A 10598-nucleotide genomic window follows, 5' to 3' on the forward strand; every position below is an offset into this window, starting at 1 on the left:
GGGAGAGGCAGGCTCCATGCAGGGAGCCCGACATGGGACTCGATCCCGGGACTCCAGGATCACGTCCTGGGCCAAAGGTGGCGCTAAACCGCTGAGCCCCCCCAGGTGTCCCTAATTTTTATTTTTCAAATGAGCCCCCACCGAGTGGACGCGGAGACGTGCGGACCAGACGGCCGGCGGGAGCGACCGCACCTGCCCACACCTTGCATACCTGCAACCCCAGAAACAGGGCCAAGAGGTGGGCTCAGGCGGTAGGACTGGCTCTGCGGGGAGTCGGGGAGTCGGGGAGTTGGGGAGCCGGGTGGGCCTGGAGACAGAGGGGGAGGGGCCCAGCTTCAAGGCCTGGCGGGTGGCCAGAGCTTCTGGGTCACCACCCGGACACAGCACAGGGGCGCGATCCCCAAGGACGTTTCCTTGGGTTTTCTCCTGCTAGAACTGACTTCCCAGTCCACACCATCCTGTCTCTGCCGGGGGAAGTGGGGTCCGGATTTCTGTTTTACTTCTGGGGCCCAGTGGTTGGAAGGATGGAAGACGGCTGGTGCCCAAGGCCTCAGGACTCCTGCCAGGACCTGGGCCTGTAGGGGCCACCCCGACCTACCGGCCAGTCAGGGTGAGGGCCCCTCGGTCCCCTCCACAAACAGCTCATGAGACCCCGAGGCCGCGCATGCTGCGCTGGTCACCACTGTCACTTGGTCCCAAGATGCCAGGCGATTGCAAGACAGCACCGTCCTTGCCCTGGGCAGCTGGGGTCAAGGCAGAGGACTCAGGGGGGTGAGGTCCAAACAGCTTCTATTATGGACCAGCTCAAGCTTTTTAATTTTTTTTCTTTTAAAGATGTTTTTTATTTATGCATGAGACACAGAGAGGAGCAGAGACCCAGGCAGAGGGAGAAGCAGGCTCCCTGCGGGGAGCCCGAGGCAGGACTCGATCTCAGGATCCCGGGGTCACGCCCTGAGCCAGAGGTGGACGTTCAACTGCTGAGCCCCCAGGCGTCCCCTGGAGCAGTTGAAGCTTAAACACAAATACTGAGTGGCCCTGAGGCTGGCCCAGCCACCCCGAAGCCACCTCTCGTCCCCTGCACCCCAGCCTCTTGCACGCCCTCCCACAGCCCTTCGGAAGCTCGGAGGAGAGGGGTCGGCCTCAGTCCTCGAAGCCCACGCAGGCCCCGCCCTCCCCGAGACTGGATTTCTCTAAGGATCTGCACGCAGCTTATCTGATGTTAAGAGCATTTGTCTCACTGATTTTCCCCGCCGACGAAGCCGCCAGAGCCCGGCGACGTCTCCGGCCCGTGTCCTGCTGCCCGCCACGGCTCGCGGCCTGCCCACCTCCGTCTGTTCCCGCGAGGACATGCGACCCCCTCTTGTCCCCAGAGTCTCACTTGCAGGGTCGGGAACGCAGGGCGTGGCTTTAAGCAAGGGTGGGAATGGGGTGGCCGCCCCAGGGCACGTCACCCCCTCCACGGCAGGCCCGGCCCGGGGACACATCACAGCCTGCTCTTATACCCTTTGAAGAAAACCCATTTTTCTCCGCTTTCCCGAACTTAGTCACTCTGACAGCCAGTCTGCCGGCTGGAGGAGACAAAGCCTGGGGTCGGGGTCTGAGCATTCTGGGTCCCCCACCCCCCAGATGGAAATTCAGCGAGACTCCGAGTCCTTCGCACGGTCGCCCCTGACCATCTGGCGCCGCGGCACCTCACCTGTCTCCGTGGGTCCACGGCCGTCACCCGGGCCAGCCTGGGTTATAGTTTTGTTTTTTTTTCTAGTGACAGATTTTTTTTTTATATTTAAAAACAAAATCAACCTCTCCCCAAATAACCCCCCAAACAAACAAAAAATCAGATTAAATAAAATTTACAGTGAATATACCCAGCAAACATCTGTATGTGCAATTAAATACTGTCTATTAATGCGGCACAAACCTCAAACAAACAATATACAAGTGTTCTGGGAGGTGGGGGGGGAGGCCCAAGTATTAACTCTTTGGGGTTTTGGGAGGCAAGATGGGGGAAGTGAGAGAAGGGAAATCAATTTTGCTTTTCTTAATTCTGTCCATATAAATATATTCATAAAGACCAGAAATGAAAAGGGAGCTTGGGATGGTAAGGAGATTGAATAGGGGAGTGTGGGACCCTCCCAATTCTATCTGACCAAAAATATGAAAAAAAATTTTCATGGTGGGAGAAGAGATAAAAAAAATGACAGAAGAGGGATCCCTGGGTGGCGCAGCGGTTTGGCGCCTGCCTTTGGCCCAGGGCGCGATCCTGGAGACCCGGGATCGAATCCCATGTCAGGCTCCCGGTGCATAGAGCCTGCTTCTCCCTCTGCCTGTGTCTCTGCCTCTCTCTCTCTCTCTGTGACTATCATAAATTAAAAAAAAAAAAAAAAAAAAAATGACAGAAGAGGATGGGAAGGAGAGGGAAGCACTTTGACAGGGGTGGATCTCAGGGGATATGGGGAGTGGTGATGATGACGGAGCAGATAAAGAGGGAAAAATAATTAGGTTATACACAGGGATTATTCCTCCCAGGGCCTTGACTGCATTTACATCAGGCGCTCACATTGCCACAGCTGTGAGAGCTGATAGAGCCGGGACACAGGTGAAGCTGTCACTTCAGCAGCTTCTCAGACATGGTGAAATAACTCCAGCCAACAAGAGAACCCAAAGAATGTCTGTGTTATGGGGGCTGGTCAGTGGTACATATGTGTCCTTGGGGGCTAGGCTCAAAGATTTCCAGACCTGTACTATGGCCAAATGGGACAGTAAAAGACTCTGACTCAGACAGAAGAAAAGGTGAGGGACACAAATACATCCTGAATGTCCTGAGCCGTGCCAATGCAAGACCAATGAAACACAAGACAGATCTAAATTACTCTTGGGATTCCTCTAATTAAATTCTCTGAGACTTTGAAATTACAGCAAGGATAGGGTAAAAAAAAAAAGGGCAGGAGGTCCGAGGGCCAGGGAATGGAGCATCTCTTAAAGGCAATGGGTTCCACACCTACGGATAACCTCCTGGATGACTGGTTCCAGGCCATGGAACCATCAGTGAATCTGGATGAAGACCAGAAGGGAGCCCAGTTTGCAGACTTGGTAGCTCTTGCCTACTCCTTTCCCTGGCTCTATGAGGAAGATCACCACTGGTTCTACTTTCTAGCTGATCACAGTTACATACCTGTCCCAGACTTGAATGAGGCACAAAATATTTAGAGAAAGCATATGTCTTTCAAGGGACGTGTTGCTAAGTGTAACAGTAAAGATTACTTGCATTACTGCTACTTCCCAATTGATTAAAATAAAAAATCTAAAACTGCCCTACAAAGAGATCACAACACGAAGGCATTGTTTAAAACTTCTTTTCCCATTTCTGCCTGCTTTTCTAAACCTTCTTTGATAGCTGAGCCTCAAATTTACATAAGAGCCAGTAACCATTTAGCTGTTCCCCAACCTCCTCCCTACATTCAGTCTTCTCAAAAAAGACTTAAACTTTGGCTGAGGTGGGAGGTGGTGGTAGTGGTGGAAATCTAATAAAGGGTGGCATCCTCTTCCTGAAGAGGAAATACAAAGCTATCAACATCTTTTACGCAGCTGCCTGTTTCCTTCCTCCCTCCCTTTCTGTCTTAAGGAAAGTGGTCCAGCTGTAACCAACCACCATACTCCACCCTCCCCCGCCCCCCCCCCCCCACAAGCAACTGAACCGCCTCTGATGTCATAATCACAACCCCATTACCTCATCCTGCTGGGGGGTGGGGGTGAGTAGAGGAAGGAGGAGAGGAGGAGTGAGCAGCCCTGGGCCCTTTTCAGCTTTACAAAGCTTTTTTTTTTTTTTTTTTTTTTTTTTCAGGTGGCAGAGATATTTTTATTTTTGCAGAGCAGAGGCAGCACTTATTGGCTATGGAGTCTAAGTGGTAGCTGTCCTGGAGCTCCTCTCGAGTCCCTTCTGGACACTGGTCTCCAGTCGGAGGAACAAGCAAGGCCGCCACGCTAGGGGGCAAGGCTCCCCCTTACTCCCTGAGAGGCCTCCAGCAAGCCCTCCACTGGAGACAGCTCTGACAGGGTGCCTTCTCCGAGGTCCAGCTGGAGGTAGACTCGAGGGCAGGTTCAGGGACAGGCTTCCTTTCCATCACAGCCTCTGAGCCTTCCTCGGGCGGAAGCCATTGTGCGGGATAGGAGTGTTGTCTGTGCTGGAGGTCACCTCCAGGCCCCCCATGGTCAGTCCCTTGATGGCAGACAAGCGCCGTGGCCCCAGGCCCTGCACCACTACTCAGATGTGGGTCACACCCTCCCCGTAGCTTTCACAGCGGCGGCCAGGCCTGCCGTTCGTGCAGCAATGCCCGTGCCCTTCTTGGCGTTCCGGAATCACTCCGTGCCTTTTTTTTTTCTTTCCTAGTAAGACCAAGCCCATTGTTTTATTCAGATTATTTGTACATTACAGCAAGTTTGGGGGTGGAACGAAGGAGCCACAAGGAAGCCACAAATGCATGGGGGAAAGGTACTAGAAACCGTTGTTTACTGTTTTGGTTAAAGAAAAAAAAACTTTATAATCAACATCCCACTCGTTAAGTCAAAGCGGACAGAAAAACTTGATTGTTTTTAATCTGGCATTTACATGTAGCTTTGCGTTTCATATGCACAATTTATAGGGTACTGCTACCGTGGGCCGGGCCGGCAGAATACCTAAAGGTAAAAACCAATAGCAGGAAGGAGAAAGTATTAACAAAAGGAAGCTCAACGAGGAGCTTCACCTCCAACCCTGGAATTTTGTGACAAGGGGGTGGGGAGCATGCTGTTTACTGGAGAGCCTCCGTCATCACAGGCGAAGTGAGCCCGGGGAGACCGGGCCAGGGCCTGAGATGACGCGCAGGGGTGGCGCTCATGTCGCCCCGGGGCCTGGTGCCTGCGCCCGGGGTTTCCGTCTGTGAGGGAAGGTGGCACCGGTCACCTCCACGGCTGGTTCCTGCCTCTCGGCGGCTCGGCCCCGCCTGCCCTGCGGGCAGCACGGGAACCTGTGGCTCTTTGGTCGCCTTGTAGTTTAAGCTCATTTCAGAACCAGCAGGAAGTATCAGTGTCCCATGTCGTCCCCTGCAACGGTGACCTTTGCCAACACCTGGGTCTCAGCCCTGACGTTGCGGCGCTGTGTTTGCGGCCAGGCCGTCCCCGGCCCACGGTCCTGTGGTCCTTAGTTGGCTCTTCCTCCAGAGGTGGCCTGGCAGGGACACGGCTCGGAACCGAGAAAGCTGCTCCGGGCCCGGGAGGATGTGCACACCCCCGCGCACACTCACAGGTATATGGGCACAGGGCACACTCACAGCGCGCTCACGTGTGCTCCCACGCTCACCGGTGCACACTCGTGGCAGGTCTCGGGGCGGAGAGCGGCACGGGCTGGGGGACGAGGGAGCTAGCTGGGGAGGCTTGGGCAGGCCTCCTGTCTCCCCAGCCCAGCAGCCAGGGGCTCTGCCAGAGGGGACCCCGGACCCCGAGTCCAGGGGTCAGGTGTCCTGACCTCACAGATCCGAATGGAAGCCGGAGCAGAGGGCAGAGCGGGGTCGGGGTTTCCTGAGGGCAGGCTGCTGGCCCGGGCTCCTCCGCAGGCACGAGGCTGGGGACGCCACCCGCCAGGACGACCGCCAGGGGGTGCCCCCGGCACGCGGCAGTCTCCAGTGTCCTTCGCCACCTGAACGCAGGTGGTTTGACTCAGCGCTGCTGGTGTGTGGCTCGTTTTCTCCAGTTGCGGATCTTTAGACACAACGCGCCGAGCACGGCGGGGACAGGGGCTCGTGAGGAGGATCCGCAGGGCCGCGGGGGGCTGTCAGGCCCAGGCCCCCCTCCTCCACGCAGCTTCTGCCGGGGGCAAGCGGTGGGCACGGTGCCACGCATCCCCTTGGCGGCCCGGCAGAGCGCAGCCTGCGACAGGACCTCAGGAGCCCACCCAAGGAGCTGGGTCCCGGCGAGAAGGGTGGCCCAGCTGCCTCTGCGTGCCTGGCGGTGTCCCCTCCGGTGCCCCCGCAGGCCCAGCTGCGGGTCCGCGGACCGCGAGGCTACTGGGATGACCTGAGCGTCGCCGCAGGGCTGGGCGCTGCTCCCAGCAGCAGGGGCTCCTCAGTCCCGGGCTGAGCCGGTGCGGCCCTGCGGTGCCGAGGGCCCAACGCCCCGCTGCGCGCCCTACAGTCCGCTCACGCTCGCCTCACATCAGCAGATTAAACCGAAGTAGAGCCGACTTGAACCACAAAGAATGTTCTTCATTAAGCACAGAAGAGACGGTGAGGCCCGTTGGCCACCGCCGAGGGAGGCTGTTGCAAAACCACTGCAATTCACCCGGCAGCTTTTTTTTTTTTTTTTTTAATCTACTTATTCCTGAGGCCCACGGAGAGAGGAGGAGACCCAGGCGGAGGGAGGAGCAGGCTCCCTGCGGGGACCCTGATGCGGGACTCGATCCGGGACCCTGGGTCACACCCTGAGCCGGAAGCAGACGCTCCACCGCTGAGCCCCCGGGTGCCCTCACTGTAAAAAAATTAAAAAAAAAAATTCTAATTATCCACAGAAAAAAGAATACACTGTGCGCCAGCTAGGACCGCGCCCCCTCCGAGGGTCGGGTTACCGGCCCCTAATTTCTGAATTATAGACACTGCACATGCATTACTGTGAGATGAGCAAACACATGGGAAGTGGCTTCTGGAAGGGCCTCCAAGTGCCCTAGGGCTGGAGAACAGGGCTGGGCTCTGGCCTCACACAGCCCCGGGCGATGCACTTCCTCCTGGCAGCTTCCGGGCCCCCTGGGAGCGCAGGGAGCCCACGTTCCGCAGCTCAGTAGCTGGTGCAAGGGCAGAGGCTGGGCGGCTGCGGGCCGCCTCCCCCGAACACCGTATTTTCGCGAGGCCCCCCTCCTTTGGTCCCCCTGCCGCTGCTCCCCCCACACTCCGCATCTGCAACCACATCTTTTACGGTCCTCTCCTTCCTTGGAGTGGAAGCTCCACCCCTGCAGCCCGAGGGCCCGTGACCTCCGTTTTGGGCTCCGTTTTGTACGTTGACATATCCAGACGCCTGGACACTGCGTGGTGCACAGTAGGTGCTCAATAAATGTTTAGTGATTCATGGTTCCCAGCACTAATCACAGAAGGGCCATCGCACAGTTACTGCCGCTCTGTACTCGGGGCTCTGGGTGACGTGCACCTGTCACAGCGGGTCCTGGCAGGAGGGAATGGCAGTAGGTGTTTGCACGTTAGGTCCCGGGTCCCGTAAACCATGCTGGGATTTCCACTGGATGTTTATTGGATTATTGGGGGGTCTCAAAAGTCGGAAGGGGGAGAGGGAAACACGTGGCCTGGTACTGCGTCCCACTCCTTCCGGGACACTTTCCCGAGCCCAATCCTGCAACCTTCCCAGCAGTAGAATAGGTAGGGCCAATGGGTCTCCCTTGTGCTTCCCATCGTCCCTAACTCAGAAGTTAGACTTTACCTGTGACTGGAGAAGCTGGTGTTGCCAGGAGGCACCTGTCCCCAGAAATGGAGAAGGTGAAAGATGACTCAGCCCAGGCCCCAGGCACACTCTGCTGACCTTATCTAGTTCACAGCCAGCTCACAAAGCAGCGGGTACTCAGGGCCACGCTGCATACAATAGGCGCCATTTGAAACCAGGTCTCTCCAAGCAGAGCGGCCCCAGCACCGCTGGCAAGGGGAGCACCCCTGTTGCTCTGGGAGCGGAGACCACGTGCTAGGGCCAGGGCAGGTCAGACACACACAGCAGCCTGAGGCAGCGGGTCCCAGCTCTGCAGCGTGGAGGGAGGGTCCTTCACCCTGGTTCCGATTCCTGGCACCCAGTCCCTTCCTGAGGCTGCTGACAGACCCTGAGGGATCCTCACATATCCTGAGGGAAGCTTATGGGATCTAAGGGATCCTGACCAAACCTGAGGGTACCTGACAGAAACTAAGGGATCCTCACAGAAACTGAGGGAAGCTGACAGAATCTTAGGGATCCTCACAGAACCTCAAGGAAGCTAATGGAACCTGAGGATTCCAGACAGAACCTAAGAGAAACTGAGGGATCCTCACAGATCCTGAAGGAACCTGAGGGATCCTTACAGAACCCAAGGGAACCTGACGGGATCTGAGGGATCCTCACGGAACCTGAGGGAAGCTGACAGAACCTGAGTTTCCTCACGGATCCTGAGAGAACCTAAGGGAACCTCACAGATCCTGAGAGAACCTGAGCGATCTCATGGAACCTGAGGGAAGGTGACAGACCCTGAGGGATCCTCACAAATCCTAAGAGAACCTGAGGGGTCCTGACCGAACCTGAGGGAAGCTGACAGAACCTGAGATTCCTCACAGATCCTGAGAGAACCTGAGGGAACCTCACAAACCCTGAGAGAACCTGAGGGATCCTGACCGAACCTGAGGAAAGCTGCAGACCCTGAGGGATCCTCACAGAATCCGAGGGAAGCTGATAGGATCAGAGGGATCCTGATAGAACCCAGGGAAGCTTCAGAACCTGAGGGATCCTCACAGAACCTGAGGGAAACTAACCAACTGAAGGATCCCCACAGAACCTGAAGAAGGGTAATGGGATCTGAGGGAATCTTGACCGAACCTGACAGAGGCTGACACAACCTGAGGGATCCTCATGGAACCTGATGGAACCTTACAGAATCTGAGGGATCCTCACAGAACCTCAAGGAAGCCTCCAGAACCTGAGGATTCCTGACCGAAACAGAGAGAAGGTGACAGAACCTGAGGGATCCTCACAGAACACGAGGGAACCTGAGAGAACCTGAGAGATCCTCACAGAACCCGAGGGAAGATGACGGGATCTGAGGGAAGCTGACAGAACCTGAGGGATCTGCACATAAACCTGAGAGAACCCGAGGGAACCTCATGAGACCTGAACCTGAGGATTCCTGACAGAACCTGAGGCAGCTGTAGACCCTAAGGGAATCTCATGGAACCTGAGGGAAGCTGACACAACCTGAGGCATCCTCACAGATTCTGAGAGAAACTTAGGGATCCTCACAGATCCTGACAGACCCTGAGGGATCCTCACGGAATCTGAGGGACGATGACAGAACCTGAGGGATCCTCACAGAACCTGAGAGAACCTGAGGGATCCTCACAGATCCTGAGGGAAGCTGATGGGATCTGAGGGATCCTCACCGAACCTGAGGGAAGCTGACAGAACCTAAGGGATCCTTGCAGTCCTGAGGGAAATGGATGGGTTTTGAGGGAAGCTGACAGGATCTGAGGGATCCTCATGGAACCTGAGAGAGCTGAGAGAAACAGAACCTGAGGGATCCTCACAGATCCTGAGGGAAGCTGACGGGATCTGAGGGATCCTCACCGAATCTGAGCAAAGCTGACGGGATCTGAGGGAAGCTGACAGAACCTGAGGGATCCTTATAGTCTTGAGGGAAATGGATGATATCTGAGGGAAACTGACGGGATGTGAGGGATCCTCATGGAAACTGAGAGAGGTGACAGAACCTGAGGGATCCTCACAGAACCTGAGGGAAGCTGACAGAGCCTGAGGGATCCTCACAGAATCTGAGAAAACCTGACAGAATCTAGGGAACCTAGGGAAACTCACGGAACCCCCTGGCTAGGTGACCTCTGTCCCAAGGCCACACTGGTCCCCCGGGCGCTTCAGCTCACCCCACCCCTCCCCGGCAGCCCGGGGCCCCCAGGCCCTCTGCTCAGCCCGAGGGGTGCTCACCCTGCCTGCAGCCTCCCTCCTGGGGGCGCCCCCCCGAAAGGAAGGGAAGCAGCCCACCTGGCACTACCAAGGGCCCTTTCCCATGGAGCTCTGGGCTCATCTGTATGTGTTCCATGAGCCCGGCCCACCAGGCAGTGGAGCTGCTGAGTCACCCCCTCCCTCCCAGGAGAGCCCTGGGGCCCCTCAACCCCCCAGCAGCACCCTCATGCCTTCCCCTGTGTTCCTCCGCTGCCCACAAAGGGGTGCTGGCCATCTTTTCCGCCTGCAGCTCTCTGCGACTGTGCAGGGCGCACCTCTGGTGTGGTGCTTGTGCCTTGGTGGGTGACGTGCTCCCGGGTCCTGGCCTGGGCTTGAGGGGGGTCCCTTCTGACCCCAGGGTCCCGGGATCAAGTCCCGTATCGGGCTCCCCGCAGGGAGCCTGCTTCTCCCTCTGCCTGTGTCTCTGCCTCTGTCTCTCATAATTTTAATAATTAATAATAATGATAAAATACATACTTATATTAAGAATATAAATATTTATGCATACCTAATATATATAAATATAATAAAAACAATAAAAATTTAAAATCTAAAAAACCCCTGAGCCACCCGGGCATCCCCGAATTATTTAGATTTTCAACACATTTCTCCCTCTTTGGCTCTTCTTTTCACTTTCAAAAAAAAGACTATTTGAACACTTTTTTGAACGTAGACTTTTCTTTTAGGGCCTTTTGGGCGCCCAGCAGCACCGAGCAGAACGCACACGGTTCCAGCGTGCACCTGCCGCTCCCGTGTGTAGCGTCCCCACTGTCAATGTCTGCGCCCTGACACCTTCGTCCTGACGGGTGAGGTGGGCTGACCGGGGCCTGGGAGAAGGCAAGGCTGGTCGGGACGGATGAGGGCCAGGTGGTTCCATCCGT

The 10598-nt window shown here is 56.2% G+C and overlaps 1 long non-coding RNA gene across 2 annotated transcripts; it reads left to right on the forward strand.

The window, feature by feature from the left end:
• The first annotated feature begins 3754 nt into the window (after positions 1-3754).
• Positions 3755-6531, forward strand: LOC140607345 (uncharacterized). 2 transcript variants are annotated; one of them, XR_012009418.1, is made up of 3 exons: positions 3803-4080; positions 4388-4489; positions 4641-6531. It is a non-coding gene; the product is annotated as an uncharacterized lncRNA (long non-coding RNA). The 2 variants fall into 2 exon arrangements; XR_012009417.1 differs by having other exon boundaries at positions 3755-4489.
• The last annotated feature ends 4067 nt before the right edge of the window (positions 6532-10598 follow it).

This window comes from Canis lupus, chromosome 16, assembly GCF_048164855.1.
Source record: "Canis lupus baileyi chromosome 16, mCanLup2.hap1, whole genome shotgun sequence".
In the NCBI taxonomy this organism is placed as follows: Eukaryota; Metazoa; Chordata; class Mammalia; order Carnivora; family Canidae; genus Canis; species Canis lupus.